General features: G+C 41.6%; 1 long non-coding RNA gene across 6 annotated transcripts in view; it reads left to right on the top strand.

The window, feature by feature from the left end:
* The window catches only part of LOC133098653 (uncharacterized), a 50,328-nt gene extending 34,098 nt beyond the window's left edge, over positions 1–16,230 (top strand). For all 6 annotated transcript variants that reach the window (XR_009702230.1, XR_009702229.1, XR_009702231.1 and 3 more), the window contains 2 exons: positions 7,983–8,145; positions 15,508–16,230. This is a non-coding gene — a long non-coding RNA (uncharacterized LOC133098653). The remainder of the gene's footprint in view (positions 1–7,982; positions 8,146–15,507) is intronic.
* Positions 16,231–16,760: the final 530 nt, after the last annotated feature.

Consider the following 16,760-nt stretch of genomic DNA (forward strand, 5'->3'; position numbering starts at 1 on the left):
GAGTGAACAATCTGCCCTCCGTATCCGCGGATGGGAAACCTCTGGATAGCTCCAGCTGACTCTCTTCACTGTCATACGCCATTTTATATCAGGGACTTGAGCATCTGCAGATTTTAGTATCTGTGGGGGCTCCTGGAACCAATTCCCCGCAGATACCGAGGGACAACTGTATTTCATTCAGGTTTATCATACACTGTTCCTGGAAATCTTGGTCACATCATAGATAGACTTGGCCCTGGAAAATCTATCCACCAGTCCCTGAAAGCAAGCCAGAGAGGTATTATTCTCATCTCACAGACCGGGAAACTGAGGCATCAAAGATTGACTGGGGCTGCCTAGACCACATGGCAGGTTAAAGGTGATGAGGTGTTGTGGAAAAGGTATTGGGATTAAAACCTAGCGTCCCAAGTTCAAGTTCTTGCCACATTATATTTTCTTTAAGCAAAACTTGAACTCCCTGAGCCCCAGTTTCCTTATCAGTAAAATAAGAATTATAATACTTGCCTCCCAGAGTAGTGGTATTACATGAGAGTATATACAATTGCATTTTGTAAAGTACATATTTTATATATAGATATATATATATATGATAGGAGGACAACAAGCAGGAAATTATGTATGAATAGTTAATCTTTGTGGCTGTATATCCAACTAGATTTTTGTTTGTTTAGTTTTCTTTTGCCCAAAATAGAAATTTAAAAATTTCTTTGAAGCATCTTAGAAGCCATTCCTTTACCTTGAATAGTCTTGTTCTTTAAATTCAAGTGTCTTTTTATACCCGAAGCATTTCTCCAGATGGGTTTTAAAAGGGGCACAAAAGTATCAGTTCCAGGAAGAAGGCAACAACACTCTACCAGAATGCCATGCCAAATTGCATAGCACTCTGAAAGCAGATTAAAGTTGTTTCAAATGCTTCAAAGAGAAGAAAAATCTAATCCCCCAAGGCTTCCTTTAAATCCATATTCCTTAATTTCAGAAAATTTCCCAAGTCTTTTAAAAGGCCCAAATATCATTTTACAGTTTGGAAATAGTAATGGAGAACATTTCCCAATTTTTTAGAATGTTCTTGTTTCCTTTAAAAAGGGCTCAGTAAAGCTGGGTCTCTCTCATAAAGGAACTGGCCCAAGTGGAAGACAGCCCGCCAGGCTTGAGGGGAGTGGGTGCAGCCATCCCCAGGGCCCTGAGCCTGGAGTCTATGGCCTATGGTTACCTGGAGAATTCCTTAAAGAAGCAGAGTCGGGCATTTTCCCTGTTATTTCTGGGCAAGATTTGCATGTCTGTCATTGTGGGAAGAACGCCCAGTCTCCTCACTATGTAACACTGAAGGAAAGAAAGTTTCCAAATGAGAAGAAAAACAAGCCCCGCTGCAATAGAGGCAAGCAGGACCATTTTCACTGCTTTGGAAAAACTGCTCTTCTTAAGCCATCTTCACCCGCCCAGAGAGGCAAACTGTTTTCCTGAAACACTTTTCCTGATTCTTCCCTTGCTGACCTTTGAAAACAGTTATAAGAGCCCCAGTTACAACGAGTATTTATTGAGATCAACATGTACCAAGCACTGTGCTAAAGGTCCCACATGCTGTATTTCATTAAATCTGCTCAGTAGCCTTGAATTAGCCCCATTATACAGATGAGAAAGTTGAGATCTAAAGAGATAACTAAGCAGTCAAATGACACACAGCTACTTAAGTGGTTGAGCAGGGACATAAAACCAGATCTTTCTGACTCCGAAGTCCAGGTTTAACCAGAGTAACGCACTGCCTAAATACAGTCCCAAGGCAGTGCAGGGACGGGTCCATGTTGTACACGTCTGTTCTACCTCAACTCTGGAGTTATTTTAATTACCAATAGCTGGCCTGTGTCCCAGCTAACTGCGCTAAGTGGTTTACATGCCTGGTCTCATTTAATGCTTCCCAGAGATTTAAATGGTATAAACTACCCTGATACTTTCTGCCTCTTCTGTCAGACTCTCTTCTTTTCTCCTTTTCTCCTCTTTCTCTCTCCCTCTTCAGCTCTGAGCCATTGAGTGCTTGGGTTGCATTTTCACCTTGCCTTCAGCCTGGCTTAAAATGTAGACTGTGTAGTGAGGAGAGAGATAGGTGCATCTTTTCAGGTGCCTTCCGCTTTAGTTTGAGGGCAAGTTACAAGTGCCCGTCTGCTCTACAACTTCAGGACACCTCCCTGTGCATAGTGCCAGAACGGTGACCTCAGGCCACGGCTTGAACACCGATTGCAAGTAATCCAGCTCCAGATGTGATAGAGTGACCTCTCTTTAAAAAGGAGATAAAAATAGCTAAGAAACAACACTTAGCTTAGTGCTCTGAAAGGTTGGCATCCTTCCAGGATAGACTTATGTACTTTTTGTACTTGGAGGAAAAAAAGAGATGGGATTTGATCCAAGAATGGTCCTCCAAACGAGAGAAATATGGAGCAAGCAGCTGGAGCAGAGTGGCCAAGTGGTACCACCAGCTGCAGGCCTATTAATTAACATTCCCTGGTATGTAGCAGCTCCAGTGACCTTGATTCTTGTTGAATTCACAGAGATAACTTTTACAGAGCCTCTACTTTTCTCACTGCAGTATATTTATCCAAGGAGTACCTTGCATATTTCCCCCCATCTCTCTGAGCAGTAAATTTATTCTAATTACAAAGAGATATTATAAAAGCCTGATTGAACGCTTAGCAGTTTATAGAGATTTATTTCTGGGGCTTAAGGGGGGTTTTTAGAGTGTGTGACTAGAGTGGGGTTGAGGGGAGCTGAGGAAAGGAGCCCAAGAGAAAATGTAGATTTAATGGACCTATAAAATGACCCTGCGGTAGATAAATGCTTGTTCCAGAGAAGCCTAAACAGCCTGACCCAAACCAGGGTCTGTGACAGCCAGTCCGACACAAGGTGTCTGAAGCATTGCATATTTCTCTTTGGGTTTTCAGGTTTCCATATGAAATTTGTTATTCCCCAGGCAGAGGTGAGAGAACAGGGAAATCTGTTTTCCAGAGGGAAGAAAGCATATTTAACTACAAATTTCTAAGTACTCAAAGCTCTGAAAAGAGGAAAAAGTAAACCTCCAGCACCTGCCCTTAAAATCACTTTGCCTTTTCTCTCTCTTGAAGCTCAATTCTGAATTTTAAGCCTAGGATCCTGGAAGGCAGATCATGAGAGCCTGTCCTTTGTACCAGGATTTCTGCATAAGAACCAGCAGCCTTCCAAAGCCCAGTTATCCCAGGCACTTCCAGCTCATAATGAGACAGAGGGACACTATCGTCTAACAGAGCCTTCTGTTTAGAAGAGGCTTTGCATGCACACACGGCTGAACTTTTCCACGAAATCCTTCTAGGCTTTTGATCCCATGAGTGACATTCATCTTTTTTGCAGCTGCTTTGCAAGTTTTGCTGAGGATGAATTTTAGGGCTTTCGACTGTTAAATTTGTTATACTGTAAATCTAACCACTACTAAAATGGAGACATTTGTTCTGGGGGAAAAAGCAAAACAGAAAAGGGTCTAAAGTAGACACTAGGGGGGAGGTAGTTTGGAGAGTGAATGCACTGGCCTCTTTGGCCAGAGGCTAAATGGGGATTGGGCCAGTGTTTCTTGGGGTTCCCTGTGTCAGCTTGAATAATGCAATAGCATCAATTATTTTACCAGCAAAGTGAGTTTATTCATTAATGCCAGAGGAATTGCAACCCGGGATACTGAATTATGGAGGACCACAGGCAAACCCAGGGAACAAGGAAAGGAAACTAGCTTTTATAGGGAAAAGGCGAGACTTGGGAGGACCTGTAATAACCAAGGGGCCATTGGAGGAAGCTGGGAGTCCAAAGTATGGAGGCTTCTCATTGGTTGGACTGCTACAGTCTCGGATTGGCTGGGCTGTCCTTCGGGGAGAGAAGTTTTCTTCTTCCTGTTGGATAGCGCAGTAGGCAATACGTTCCTGTGGGAGATGCAGGAGAGGTGTAGGGGTAGTCCCTTCCGGTTTGGAGTAATTGAAGATGCATGGAGGGCGCAAGAGCTCCCCCTACAGGCCTGTACTGACTCTAATTTTAGCTGAGGGCTCTTTTAATTCCGCACCCGCCCGTTTTCTCTTTTTAGGAACTGGCATAAGGAGACCTTAGGAAAAAAATTTAAACTTTTTGATTGTTTAACACTCATACAGAGAAAACATTTTACCATGTTGTTTTAAAGTTAACACCCAAGTCAAGAAGTATAATATTGTGAATTCTCCCCCCATCTCACATGCTCCTAGAGATAACCACTATCAGAGCTTTTATGGGAATCACTTCTTTGCTTTTTTAAATAATTATTTAGCACCTAAATGTGGATCTACATAGAATATAGCTTAATTTTGTGTGTTGGAACTTTATAAATGGAATTAATGCCTTGTTCTTTTGTGTCTGGCTTCTTTTGCTCAACCTCCTGTTTGTAAGAGTCATCCAGGTTGTATGTAGCTGTAGTTCATATTTATTACAGCACATTTTTTATCTACCACGTACTGTTGGTGAACATTCTGGTTATTTCTAGTTTGGGGATGTTGATAATGAAGCTGCTGGGAGCATTCTTGTGCATATACACAGGGAGCATGAGAATTTGCTCAGCTTGCCTGGTTGATATCAAACAATTCAATTTGAACACATCTTGAATCACGGTTAGTCCTAGTTTTAAAGGCAAAATGGGCAAGAATTGTCACTTGTTCATTCAATAAACACAAACCAAACTTCTATTGTAGGAATAGAAAATATAAGACACAGGCTGCCTCTCCTCTCTTCTGTGCTCAGAGCAGACATTACTAGTTCATAAGAGTGTGCTTTCCTGTTAAGTCTGGATGTGGCTTCAGAATCGTTTGCAACGTGGTGCTCAAGGCAGCCACTGCTAAGGATTAGAGATGAGGGGTGTGATGGTTAATTTTCTGTGTCAACTTGGTTAGTCCACAGTACCCAGATATTTGGTCAACATTATTCTAGATGTTTCTGTGAAGGTATTGTTTTAATTGAGATTAACACTTAAATACTTGAGTAAAGCAGATAACCCTCTATAATGTGAGTGGGTTTCTGCCACTGAGTTGAAGTCCTCAGTAGAAAAAAGACTGACCTTTCCCAAGGAAGAGGGAATTCTGCCACCAGACTGCCTTTGGACTCAAACTGCACCTCTTCCCTGGGTCTCTAGCCTACGGCCTACCACCCCTGCAGATTTTGGACTTGCCAGCCTCCACAATCATGTGAGCCAATTCCTTGCAATTTCTCTCTGTGTATATATAGACATCTTTTTGGTTCTCTCTGGAGAACACTAATACCGGTGGCGTACTATTTGCATAGGGTCGCCTGGTGACACAGGAACAGAAAGCCTCTCGAACTAATTTAAATAAAGGAGATTTACTGTTGATAGAGTGGAACTTCTTAGCATCAAATACCAGGAAATACTTTTAATATTCAGGATTACCCCCTCAAAACCAATTCATTATAACACTACTTATGTCTGGGATATTTTCCAAAATAAAATTGCAGTGGGTGTCCCAGTTTTTGAGTGTCATCAGTTGCTGTCAGCCAATGAGATCTAGAGCAAAGAAGCCATTCTGAGTGTTCTTAACACACGGTACCGTGGCTGCTTCCAGTTGGTGAGCTGAGTTGAAAGTGTCCTGATGTGTATGTTGTTTATTCTGCTCTGGGCTCCCTTTCTGCCATTACTTTTGTGTTCTGGCAAACAGTATGACTCAGACTGGCTGACCAAAGGAGCATAGGTGATAATATTGGACCTACTGTAAAGAAAAGGAAGAGTATCGTGCTAGATGTTAGAACACAGGTTTTCCAGAGGCTATAGATTCTCCAAGTTGGTAAGTCCACTTATAAATAATACTTATATTACAAAGTGCTAAGTTCTGTAACAGCGAGGTGTACAAGTGTAATGGAAGTAAAATAACCATAGGTTGGGGCATCGAAGTGTGGGTAGAAGCTCACCAGAAGAAAGGGTGTAGAGAGGAAAAGGAAAAGGAAACAACATTAACAAAGGTATGGGGAGATGAGAGAACACATACTACTCCTTGGCTGCCTGGCTACAGCAGCACCTTCCTTTTCTGTTTTGATTTCTCCCAAGGAGCAACAGTGAGGCTCCATGAGAGAACTTCAGGTGCTCTGGTGAACTTCAGGTGAACTTCAAGCCTCCTGTTATTTTCCACATCTATGGGGAATGTGTCCACATGTTTTGAAGCCAGGGAAAATATTACTTTACAGTAAACAGAGAAAAGGTTTAGAGGAGGTTAGAAAATGGAAAACTGGAGCACAGAGTCAGTGATAAGAAGACAGTTTTATACGGCACATAGCAATTGCTTCTGGAGTCATTAGGAGTAATATTTATAATCAGGATAAGCTAATGCTTTGGATGAGTTCCTGTGATTCTTCTGTTTCTGAGAAGCCAGATTACCTCTGGCTCTTGCAGACCTGCAAGAGACTTGTCCTCACATGGAAGAGACCTGAGAGTAGGAATGACATTCAAAATATTCAACCAGTGGATAGTAGATACCCGACCAGTTGGAGACGACTGGGATGGCTGGACCCAGTGCATATAGGCTGAACTCCAGCCCTCTCTTAGGGACCATTAAACCCAACACTTGTTTACTGAAGAGACTGAAGGATTTACCTGAGACCATGTGGTGGTGGCAGAGCTAGGAGTGGAACCCAAGCCTTCTGTGTTCACCCTCTAACTACCTCTGCTGCAGCCGTGGCCTCAAAGCCCTGGTAAGGCAAGTGGGGCGCCCTGTTGGTTTACCATAGATTCTACTCACACCCAAGGCTGTCCATGGGGAGGATACAGCTCTCACCCTGTTCATGAGTAACATGATGAAAATTCTTTATCCATTAGTAAATAAATACCTCCTATTTATTTGCAAATATAACTTATTTGCAAATACTATGTATTACATGACATACTATAAAGGATGCAGGAAAATAGTCAGTTAAAAAGAAAGCTGCCTGACAAGTGTGCAAGATGTCACTTATTTTCCTTAAATCAACATAGTTCTGACTCCAAGTCCTCATCCTGCCAAGCTTGTGAGAAAGGTAACAGCCTCCCTCTCTGCAGTCCATAGACTCATGCAGAAGTCCAGGGGTCTTATACAACACCAAGGCCTTGCCTTATCATCATCATTCACTTAACAAATATTTACTGAACACCTACCAGCTGCCAAGGCCTGCTCTAGGAGCTGATAAGTAGCGATGTGCAAAAGAGGTCAAACCCCTGCTGTCTGTTCCAGGCTGGGCAGGTACACGTGGGGCCCAGGAGGGACTCTGGCGAGGCTGGGATTGGGCCTCCCTGGGAGCACGAGCAGCCGCTCCCCACTAGATGCTGCCCATCCAGGCACTGCCAGGAGGCAGGGAGCATAACCCCTCGAGATGATTCTGCACTCTTTCCTGACAGGGAATTTCTTCTCCCAGACTCATCACTTCTCAAAGGCATCTTCCCTTTGCCCTCTTTCTCCAGAACTCACTTCATAGTCCCTCAAGGTACAAAACTTTTTTTTAAAGAAAATAAATGCTATGTTTATTTCTTGTTACAACACAAATGTATCAGAATCCTCAGAACAAAATGATTTGTATTTAATCCAATCAAGTTTTTTTAAATTGTGGTAAAAAGCACATAACATAAAATTTACCATCTTAACCATTTTTAATTGAAGTATATTATTATATTATAATATTCTTTGTAATTCTTTATGTTTGAGACCTTCATAATAATATTTTTAAAAATTAGTTACCAAATCTATATAAAAACATAAGAATGTTTATAATATTAGGTGAAAAAAACATGTAGTAATTGTTAGTGACGTTCACTGATATTTTCAGTTCTCTTCCTTCCTAAACACTTCCTTGGAGTTAGGTGTGGCCCTAGGACTTGCCTTGGCTAATTAAAAGTGAATGAAACTGATGTGCGTCACTTCCAGATGGAAGCCCTTAACAGCCGGAGTATGATTCGCTGTATTTTCTCTCCCCTGTTACAGGACTGATGTTCTTCCAATAGTCAAAGCTCCATCAGCCTGAATCCCTGAGTAAGAATCACACAGAGCAGAGGCCCTGCTGACCTGGGATGAACGTGTAGCATAAATGGGAAATAAACCTTTGTTTTTCTAAGCCACTGGAGGTTGTTTGTTGCTGCAGCATAAGGTAACCCATTCTGACTGGTTCAAAGCAGGAGGTAGCTTCTGGCAGTATAGATAACTAGATACCCAGAAGGCCTTCCAACTACAAAAGAACTGGATCACTTTTTTGGCCATGCGGCTTGCGGGATCTCAGTTCCCCAACCAGGGACTGAACCTGGGTCACGGAGTGAAAGCACAGAGTCCTAACCACTGGACCACCAGGGAATTCCCTGGATCACTTTTTAAATGGACTGTTGGGCTTGGAAGTAGTAAAGTAATTGTCTAGGACAGCTCTTATCCTCAAATATAAGCTGAAACCAGAACTGGGAGCCAAGAGGGCTAAGAAAATAAGAAAACTGGGTTGTCCTAAGGGCCAGTGCCATTGTAGCACGGTATGAACTCTAAAGCATCAGAAAGTGGGGAAGCCAAAGGTCTGGCACTTCTGCATTAGGCCAGGACACTCCAAAAGTGGTGAAGTGTCTCAGGGTGGTGTTTTCCTTCTGCTCCCAGCAGAAGCAAATTCAAATCTTCATAGTAGGCTATTAAGAGCCATCAAATTTGAGTTCAAATCCAAGACCACCAAGCACGGAAGGAGGCAAACCACCAAGAGAGAGTGAGTTGATGGAAAAACAAGCATCTAGTTCAGACCCCAAGAACTTTGGATATATATTTTCATTTATAAAAGTGTATAGAGCAATTATTAAGTGCTAGGCACTATTGTAAAGTGTTTTTTTTTTCCAATTTTAACTTATTTAATTCCCATAACAACTCTATGAAGCAAGTACTATTGTTATCCCCATTTTGTAAAGGAAAAAAACTGAGGGACAGAGAGATTAAGTAATTTGTTCCAGGTCAACATTTCTTAAGTGGTAGAACTACAATTTGGATTCAGGCAGTTGGTTCTAGAGTATGCACTCTTCATCTCTACATTTTGTTGACTTTCTAACATAGAATGTCTATGTGTGACAAATTTTTTTTTTAATTAATTAATTTATTTATTTATTTATTTTTGGTTGTGTTGGGTCTTCGTTTCTGTGCGAGGGCTCTCTCCAGTTGCGGCGAGCAGGGGCCACTCTTCATCGCAGTGAGCGGGCCTCTCTTGTTGCGGAGCACAAGCTCCAGACGCGCAGGCTCAGCAGTTGTGGCTCACGGGCCTAGTTGCTCCGTGGCATGTGGGATCTTCCCAGACCAGGGCTCGAACCCGCGTCCCCTGCACCGGCAGGCAGACTCTCAACCACTGCACCACCAGGGAAGCCCTATGTGTGACAAATTTAAAGAAATAAGAAGGACTTCCCTGGTGGCACAGTGGTTAAGAATCCACCTGCCAATGCAGGGGACACGGGTTTGAGCCCTGGTCCGGGAAGATCCCACATCCCACATGCCACAGAGCAACTAACCCCGTGCGCCACAACTACTGAAGCCCTTGCACCTAGAGCCCGTGCTCCACAACAAAGAGAAACCACCGCAATGAGAAGCCCACGCACCGCAACAAAGAGTAGCCCCCGCTTGCCGCAACTAGAGAAAGCCCGTGCACAGCAATGAAGACCCAACGCAGCCAAAAATAAATAAAATAAATTTTTTAAAAAAGGTTAAAAAAAAAGGAGTGGAATACCAAAGATAACCAAGCAACAAAGGACCATCAAAGGATGACCAGGTAGATTTGAAAAAGAATAAAAAAGAGACAAAAATAAAATGGTTGAAAATAAACATTTAATAAACATGTTAAATGTCTCAAGAGATATTTAGTGAATTAAAGAAATATCTGAAGAAAACATCCAGAATGTAGCTCAGGAAAAAAAGGAAATGGAAAATATGAAAGAGAAATTTAAAGATATGGAAGATAGAATGAGAACTTCTGATATAAATTTAATTGGAGGTTTGGAAGTAGAGGATAGAGAGAATGGAAGATACATAATATCTGTAGCTGAGAGTTTTTCAGAACCGATGGAAAGACCTAAGTCTACAGATCTAGGAAATACAGCACATCCCTGGAAAGATAAATGAACAAGAAATTTATGCTTTAGACATGTTATAGGGAAACACCAAAGACACTGAGAAAACCTGAAAAAGCAGCCTGAGAGAAAAGAAAGATCATCTGCAAAGGACTAAGAATTAGACTGTCAGGCTTATCAAAAGTAATTGTGGATGCAGGGAGTCTGTGAAATAATTATTCAAAGTGTTGAAGGGAAATAACTATCCATTGCACATCCAGAAAAGCTACACTTCATAAGTAAGAGTAAAATAAAGTCATTTTCAGCTAAACAAAAGTCAGCAGACATTTACTAAAGGAGTTCACATCCATCTTTCAAGATTCATCTCAAATGCTGTTTCTTCCATGGAACTCTGACCTTTGAATCCCCATAGCATTTTATTTGAGGCTTTCTCATGACACTTCCCAAATTCAGACATAGACTGAAGTTATTTGTGCCTTTTCATAACACGCTGTCGCCCCTGCCACCGCTCTTACCCCACGCCCACCACCAATAAACGCCCCAGGAACTCTTTGGTGTCTAACTCACTTTAACTCTTTGTATAGCTCCTATCATGATACTTGCATGAAGTAGGTGCATGATAAGTATTTGCTGAAGCCTACTGGTCAGCCTTCTCCTATGGGTTTCATAGACCATCAGTTCCAAAATATGCTCCCTTCAAAAGGGGTTTTATGAAACTGGTATAGACGATCTTATTTACAAAGCAGAAATAGAGACACAGGCATAGAAAACAAACGTACAGATACCAAGGGGGAAAGGGGGGTGGGTGGGAGGAATTAGGAGATTGGGGTTGACATATATACACTATTGATACTATGTATACAATAGATAACTAATGAGAACCTACTGTATAGCACAGGGAACTCTACTCAGTGCTCTGTGGTGACCTAAATGAGAAGGAAATCCAAAAAAGAGGGGCTATTTGTATACATATAGCTGATTCACTTTGCTGTACAGTATAAACTAACACAGTATTGTAAGGAAACTATACTCCAATTAAAAAAAAAAGGTGGGGGGGGCATTATGGCCAAACCCTCTTCCAAGTGCTGAGATCCACAGTTTAATTGTTGTAAGCCCACATTTCCCCCAATTTTTTGCCCACAGAACAACTCCTTCCACTCTTTACTCCATGAATATCCCAAGAGACTGGTGTTTCTAAGAATACCTTTTGCAAAAATACTGCAGAAGGCAATCACTTATTTGAGTGTCCAAGGCCTGAAGTCAACATCTTGGATCCTGGTTCTATTCACAGAACCTCAACTCTAAACTGCCACTATTCCTAATTGTCAAACACTGTTCAGTAGGTTTTCTGCTGGAAATTTAAGGGTTAACATCTCTGAAGAGCTGAACAATCATATGGGATTTTTAAATGTCTAACTCCAGCCAGGTAGTGTACTGAGGAGGTAATGAAAAATTAAAAGCCTTTTTTTTTTTTCTTTTTGACTAAGCACTAATCTTCGTGGTTATGGATGTATCCATGTGCCAGAGAATATTGAGATAATAAGTTAACATAAAATTGGTGATACAGTTTTAAACCTGACAGCTCCATGTGTCTGATATGTTTTCTGAAAGTAATTTTAAGATAAGACTCCACTCTCAAATCTAAAATTCTTTCTTCAGAGATTGCCAGCACCACACAGTATTTGTCATTGTATCAATTATATAGAGAAAAACTACAATGCTAGTAGTAGAGGACAGTTTTAATCATAAAATAGTAAAATAACAAAATATAATCAATGAAATGCGAACCACACAATGTCAGTGAGAATTCTTGGCATTTAGTTTTAGAAGCCATTTTGCATGGAAATGAATAAAATATAAACACAGTACTTTATCTAGGATATGACAAGAAACTTCAAGATTGTAGTGTGCATTAAGATAACATTCCAAACCTATCCTTTCAAGTTTTTAGCCAAGAATTTGTTTCTATAATTTCTTTGCAGTTGGCAAACAGCTAGCCTCTACTTGAGAATATCAATTTTCAGGCTTATGGTCCCAATCCCATTGTGTGTAACTGTTAACTTGCTGTGTGACCTTGACTAAATCACTCCCCGCCAGCCCAACCCAAATGCAGGAGTGGGATCTCTCAGGCCCCTTCTGGTTTTAAAATTCTGTAGTTCTAGCCTATGGATTATGACATAAACACCATAAAAAAATGCTTGCTAGAAGATTGGATTTTTTAAAATTAGTGCTATTTAAGCATTTTCAAATGACCACTCTTATAGCCAGCTGTAGAGACCATAAACCACGGCAGCCAGTTCCTATGGGTGATTTACTTGGTTTTGATGCTGGTTAGCAGCAGCTGCGCTGTCTCAAGTCACCAAGCACCTTCTGTAGTTCACAGAAACAGTCCATCCACATGCTTCCTGGACTCCCCAACACGAACGGGCGCTGAGAGATTCTGGGCAAAAGAAGTAGGATCACAACCGCCATGGGCCATCAGATGGCCTTGAACACCCTCCAAAGATGGAGGCGGTGTGGACCCCTTGATCCTCTGCTTAGATCCCCGCCTCGAGACTGAAGTGCTTATGCCCCCAGCTGCTGAGAGTGTTGGCTACTGATGGTTCTTCAGCGGAGACCCTCTCTGGAGATAGCCTTTGGCTGAAGAGAGCTGCTTTGCCCAAACCCACACCCCTGCTGGGGGCAGGCTATATGCAAGGACTGCAGATTCCACTAACAGGCCAACCCCTTGCCCCAGTGGGGTCCAACTCTGAAGGGCCAGGCCAGTGCTGGAGCTCTGGTAGGGTGGGCTTTCATCCTGTAGGGTGATGCACATGTGCTGCATCACAGAGCACCTTCTTCCTTGGCCCACAGGTGTCGCCCCCGAGCACTCCCCTTAAGCTTCCGGCACCAAGATCTCTGTCTGAGAGTCGGCACCAGGAATCAGAACCTGCCACAGAGACTTACAGACCTGAGTTTGAATTACATCTGCTTAACTCTGGGTCCAGGAATAAATGTCCTCTCCAGTGAAATGGAATAATAACTACTCATAGAATTGTTTATTATATGAATATGAGGAAATGAATCCAAACACGTAGTGGATGATTAGTAGCAACAATTTAACATTTATCAAGCATTTATTATATGTCCGGTGCTGTTTTATGTACTTCACCACATGAGAACTCTATGAGGAAGATAATATCCCTATTGTACAGATGAGACAGCTGTGGCACAGAGAAGTTAAATAATTTCTCCAACATTACACAGCTAATAAAACTCAAGAATTCAAACCCACGCTGCTTGACTGCAGAAATAGCATTCTTAGCTTAAAAACTCTGCTGCTTCCCACTGAGAAAGGAAAATTGTTTAAATATTTGGATGATGGTAAACAAAAGCCTAGTAATGTCACCTGATTCCAGAAGTATCTTTAAAACAAAACAGTTAGAAAACATTTACAAAGAATTTCTGTACTCCTATTGTTTATATTTTTGTGTTGCTATAGATTGTTTATTTTTGCTTCAGATCAACCCTTTTTCCTCAAGAGAATGGATGAAACAGTTGGAGGGTAGGAGACCTAATCTGATGTGATAGTGGTTGTTCCACAAGATAATATCTTTTTGCTATTTGTTTCTATTTTAATGAAACATGTGCTGAGTTTCTATTTTAATGAAATGTGCTAAGTACAAGGTCAAAGAATAAATAAAACAATGACATGTTTCATTGTTAGGTAGTAATTTTGTATACTAATAAGGTTTAGGTTATATCATATTTCCTACAATTTAAAATATCTCCCTCACCTGGGTCCTTATAATGGAAGTACATTATAACAGAGAAGAGCACTATGACAAAGACCCCTACTAGGCCCCTTCTGACCCCTCATTGGCAGTTTACACTTGTACTCACTTCAGAGTAGTTATCTGTTAGCATCCGATGGAAAGCATTTGTTTCACATTTCACTTATAATCCGAAGGAATTTATACCATAATTTTTATCTCAGGGGATAATGTGTTAACAGTGCTTGTTTGGATCCCTGTTATACTTTTAAGGTCAGGAAAGTCTCTTTTGCTCTTTAAGGCACAAGTCTGTTAAAGTTTTTATGATTTGCCAGCAAAGTGGTTTTTCATCTTCTGCTATTCGATAACTAAGGTATAAGAGAGTTCCTTCTACACCAAATAAATTAAACATCTAAATAATTTATAGCTCCAGGTACGTTTGCCAGACTAGCATAACTGAATAAAGCCAACAGATTAAATGTTCCCTTGGCAATCAACAAGGGTATGATATACAGCACCTGGGCTGCCCCATTGGGTCTCATTATTAAATCACAGGCAAGAGCTCAGAATCCCAGGGTCCCGAGTGACAGGTAGAAGCAGACTTTGGGCGGAGGTTTTGCTCCTCCCAGGTGTCATAGCAGTCATTACTCCTGATCTTTGGAAGTGGAAAACTCTTAGTACAATGGAGATAGAGAGGGAAAGAGAAGGGCAGAGGCAGAGAGGAAGAAAGAGAGACAGAGACTACATGTTTCAATGAAGAAAGACTCTAGTTACTTATATATCACTAAGTTGGGAATTCATCAACATAACACTGTGTATTTGCACAATCTCAGAGCAAAAGTTAAAAAGAGTTAGGGAATATTTTGTATATGGGACCACCGTTTATCACTGTCAAGGGTCAGAACAAGAACTCGCTTCAAAAATAGACTACATTTCCCTCTTTCTACTCTCCAGGTTTTGACCAACACCTGCCTTTGTGTAGGGAAGGAAGGTTTGGTTTCCAGAGCTGATGGCAATGTTTCCAGAGAAACATTAGAACTCAGGATTTCGGGAGTTATGTGTAATATCCAGTCTACCTCTTGGAAAAGTTTTATGTGCCAGAAACCAGTCATCGGCTCTTTAACAAAGGGAATTTATTCATCAAAATGTGGTTTTAAATTTGCACATTTAATGATGGGAGGGTCCAGATGATCAGGAGAAAGATGAGGTGGGAGGCAGCAAATATATATTTAGTCAGTGGAGAGCCCACTTTTAGATCCTATTCTCTGCACCAGGCAGACAAGCAGAGTACCACTTAAAACAACAGCAATGTCAACAACTTCTCTCCTCTCTTGAAAGGACTTATGGAAATCTAAGTGCCATAAGGAAAATATGGAAGGTAGAACTAAGCTTGTACTTCTTAACTATTGTTGGCACAGCTTCTCTGAAGACGAATGGGATAGAGGAAAAGAAAAAACCAAAACATTCCCAGTGTATTGTATACTGACACCTCTAGCAATTACCTGATGTCTGGTCCTGTGATAGTCCCCTTGGGAGGGGGAAGAATGGGAGGGAGCAAGGATAAGGGTAGTGGGGCAATGATTTAGAGTGCCTAACCTAAGTATCTGAATTTAAAGTAAAACCATTAAATCGGGTTCATTGCTGAATTCTCATGGGGTACACTAATTTTTCATTTCCATTTAGGAAGAAAGGGTGAAAGAGAAGCTTCCCATGCCTGGTTTATGAACGTGGCCTTGAAAATGTCCACAGAGCTATTGTTGTCTTGTTGAGTCTGCAGCCAGGAAGGCAGAAATCACTGCAGCAAAGCAGGTGTGAACGTCCCCCTACTTCAGAGGCAGCTCTCTTTGAAGCTGGAAAATCAAGGACGCTGGTACCTTCAAGGAAACAAGGATATAATTATCACAACACCCAATTGGCCGGTGACCTTCCATTCCTCAGGCCTGCCCTACTCCCTTCACTGGCACCAGCCCAGGTCCTCACAGACTGAGCTCTGTCCCAGATCGCTCAGCCAGAGGAGCAGCCCACTCCCTCACCCTTTGAAAGTGTTCTTAATCTCTTTCTACTGCGCTGCTCTTGCTGACATAAATCCGCCAGCCCAGGGGGCCTCTGAGCCCCCCACAGAGGGAGGCCCTTCAGGCCAAGCGGAGTCTGAGCAGCGAAGGCGTAGAATTTATGCTTCCTCTCACCTGTGCTGTCTGTCTGTGGCCTCTACTCCAGGCTGGTTTTGAAGGTTTGACCAGAACCTCCCAGCTCCTTGCCAAGTCTGCCATCATCACCTCAGTCACAGAAGCAGACTTCTCAAGGCCACTGGAAGCTAATAACAGGGACTCTCAACTTCATTATTATATTTGAAATGTTGAAAGCCAAAGCCTAATAAAATACGTTCAGAAAAACAAAAAGAGCTATAAATTATCATTTGAAAGTAGTGGCTAAAGAACTCATCTACTCAAAATACCTGGGGGCTATTTCTCAATTACAGCAATAATCCAGTATTTGGTTCCCTTCACTGTGTGAAAGGCTTGGCTGTGTTCTATTAGCAGGGATTCTTTTCTGCTTCTATGATCAAGTGTCTAGAATCAAAAGTTACACAACAGACACTCTCTACCCAACTTTTTCACACACACACACACACCCACCCACACACACCCATACTCCCCACCCAGCCTTGGCCCTAAAGGGTCCACTGAATTGTACTAATTCTTTTTGACCACAAGGAATTATCCTACATTATCACCAATCAATATTCATTGCAAATTTACCTTTTATTTATTTTAAGATAAGAGTAAAATTCTATTTCCTTCATTTCACAAAGACTACCTATGTTAAACTGATATATTAATGGAAAAACATAATAATGGAAGCATTATTTCCTGTAAAATCAGAAATAAACTAGGGATGCCCATATCACAGTTATCATTATACAATATTTTGGAAAT

This window comes from Eubalaena glacialis, chromosome 10, assembly GCF_028564815.1.
Source record: "Eubalaena glacialis isolate mEubGla1 chromosome 10, mEubGla1.1.hap2.+ XY, whole genome shotgun sequence".
Taxonomy (NCBI): Eukaryota; Metazoa; Chordata; class Mammalia; order Artiodactyla; family Balaenidae; genus Eubalaena; species Eubalaena glacialis.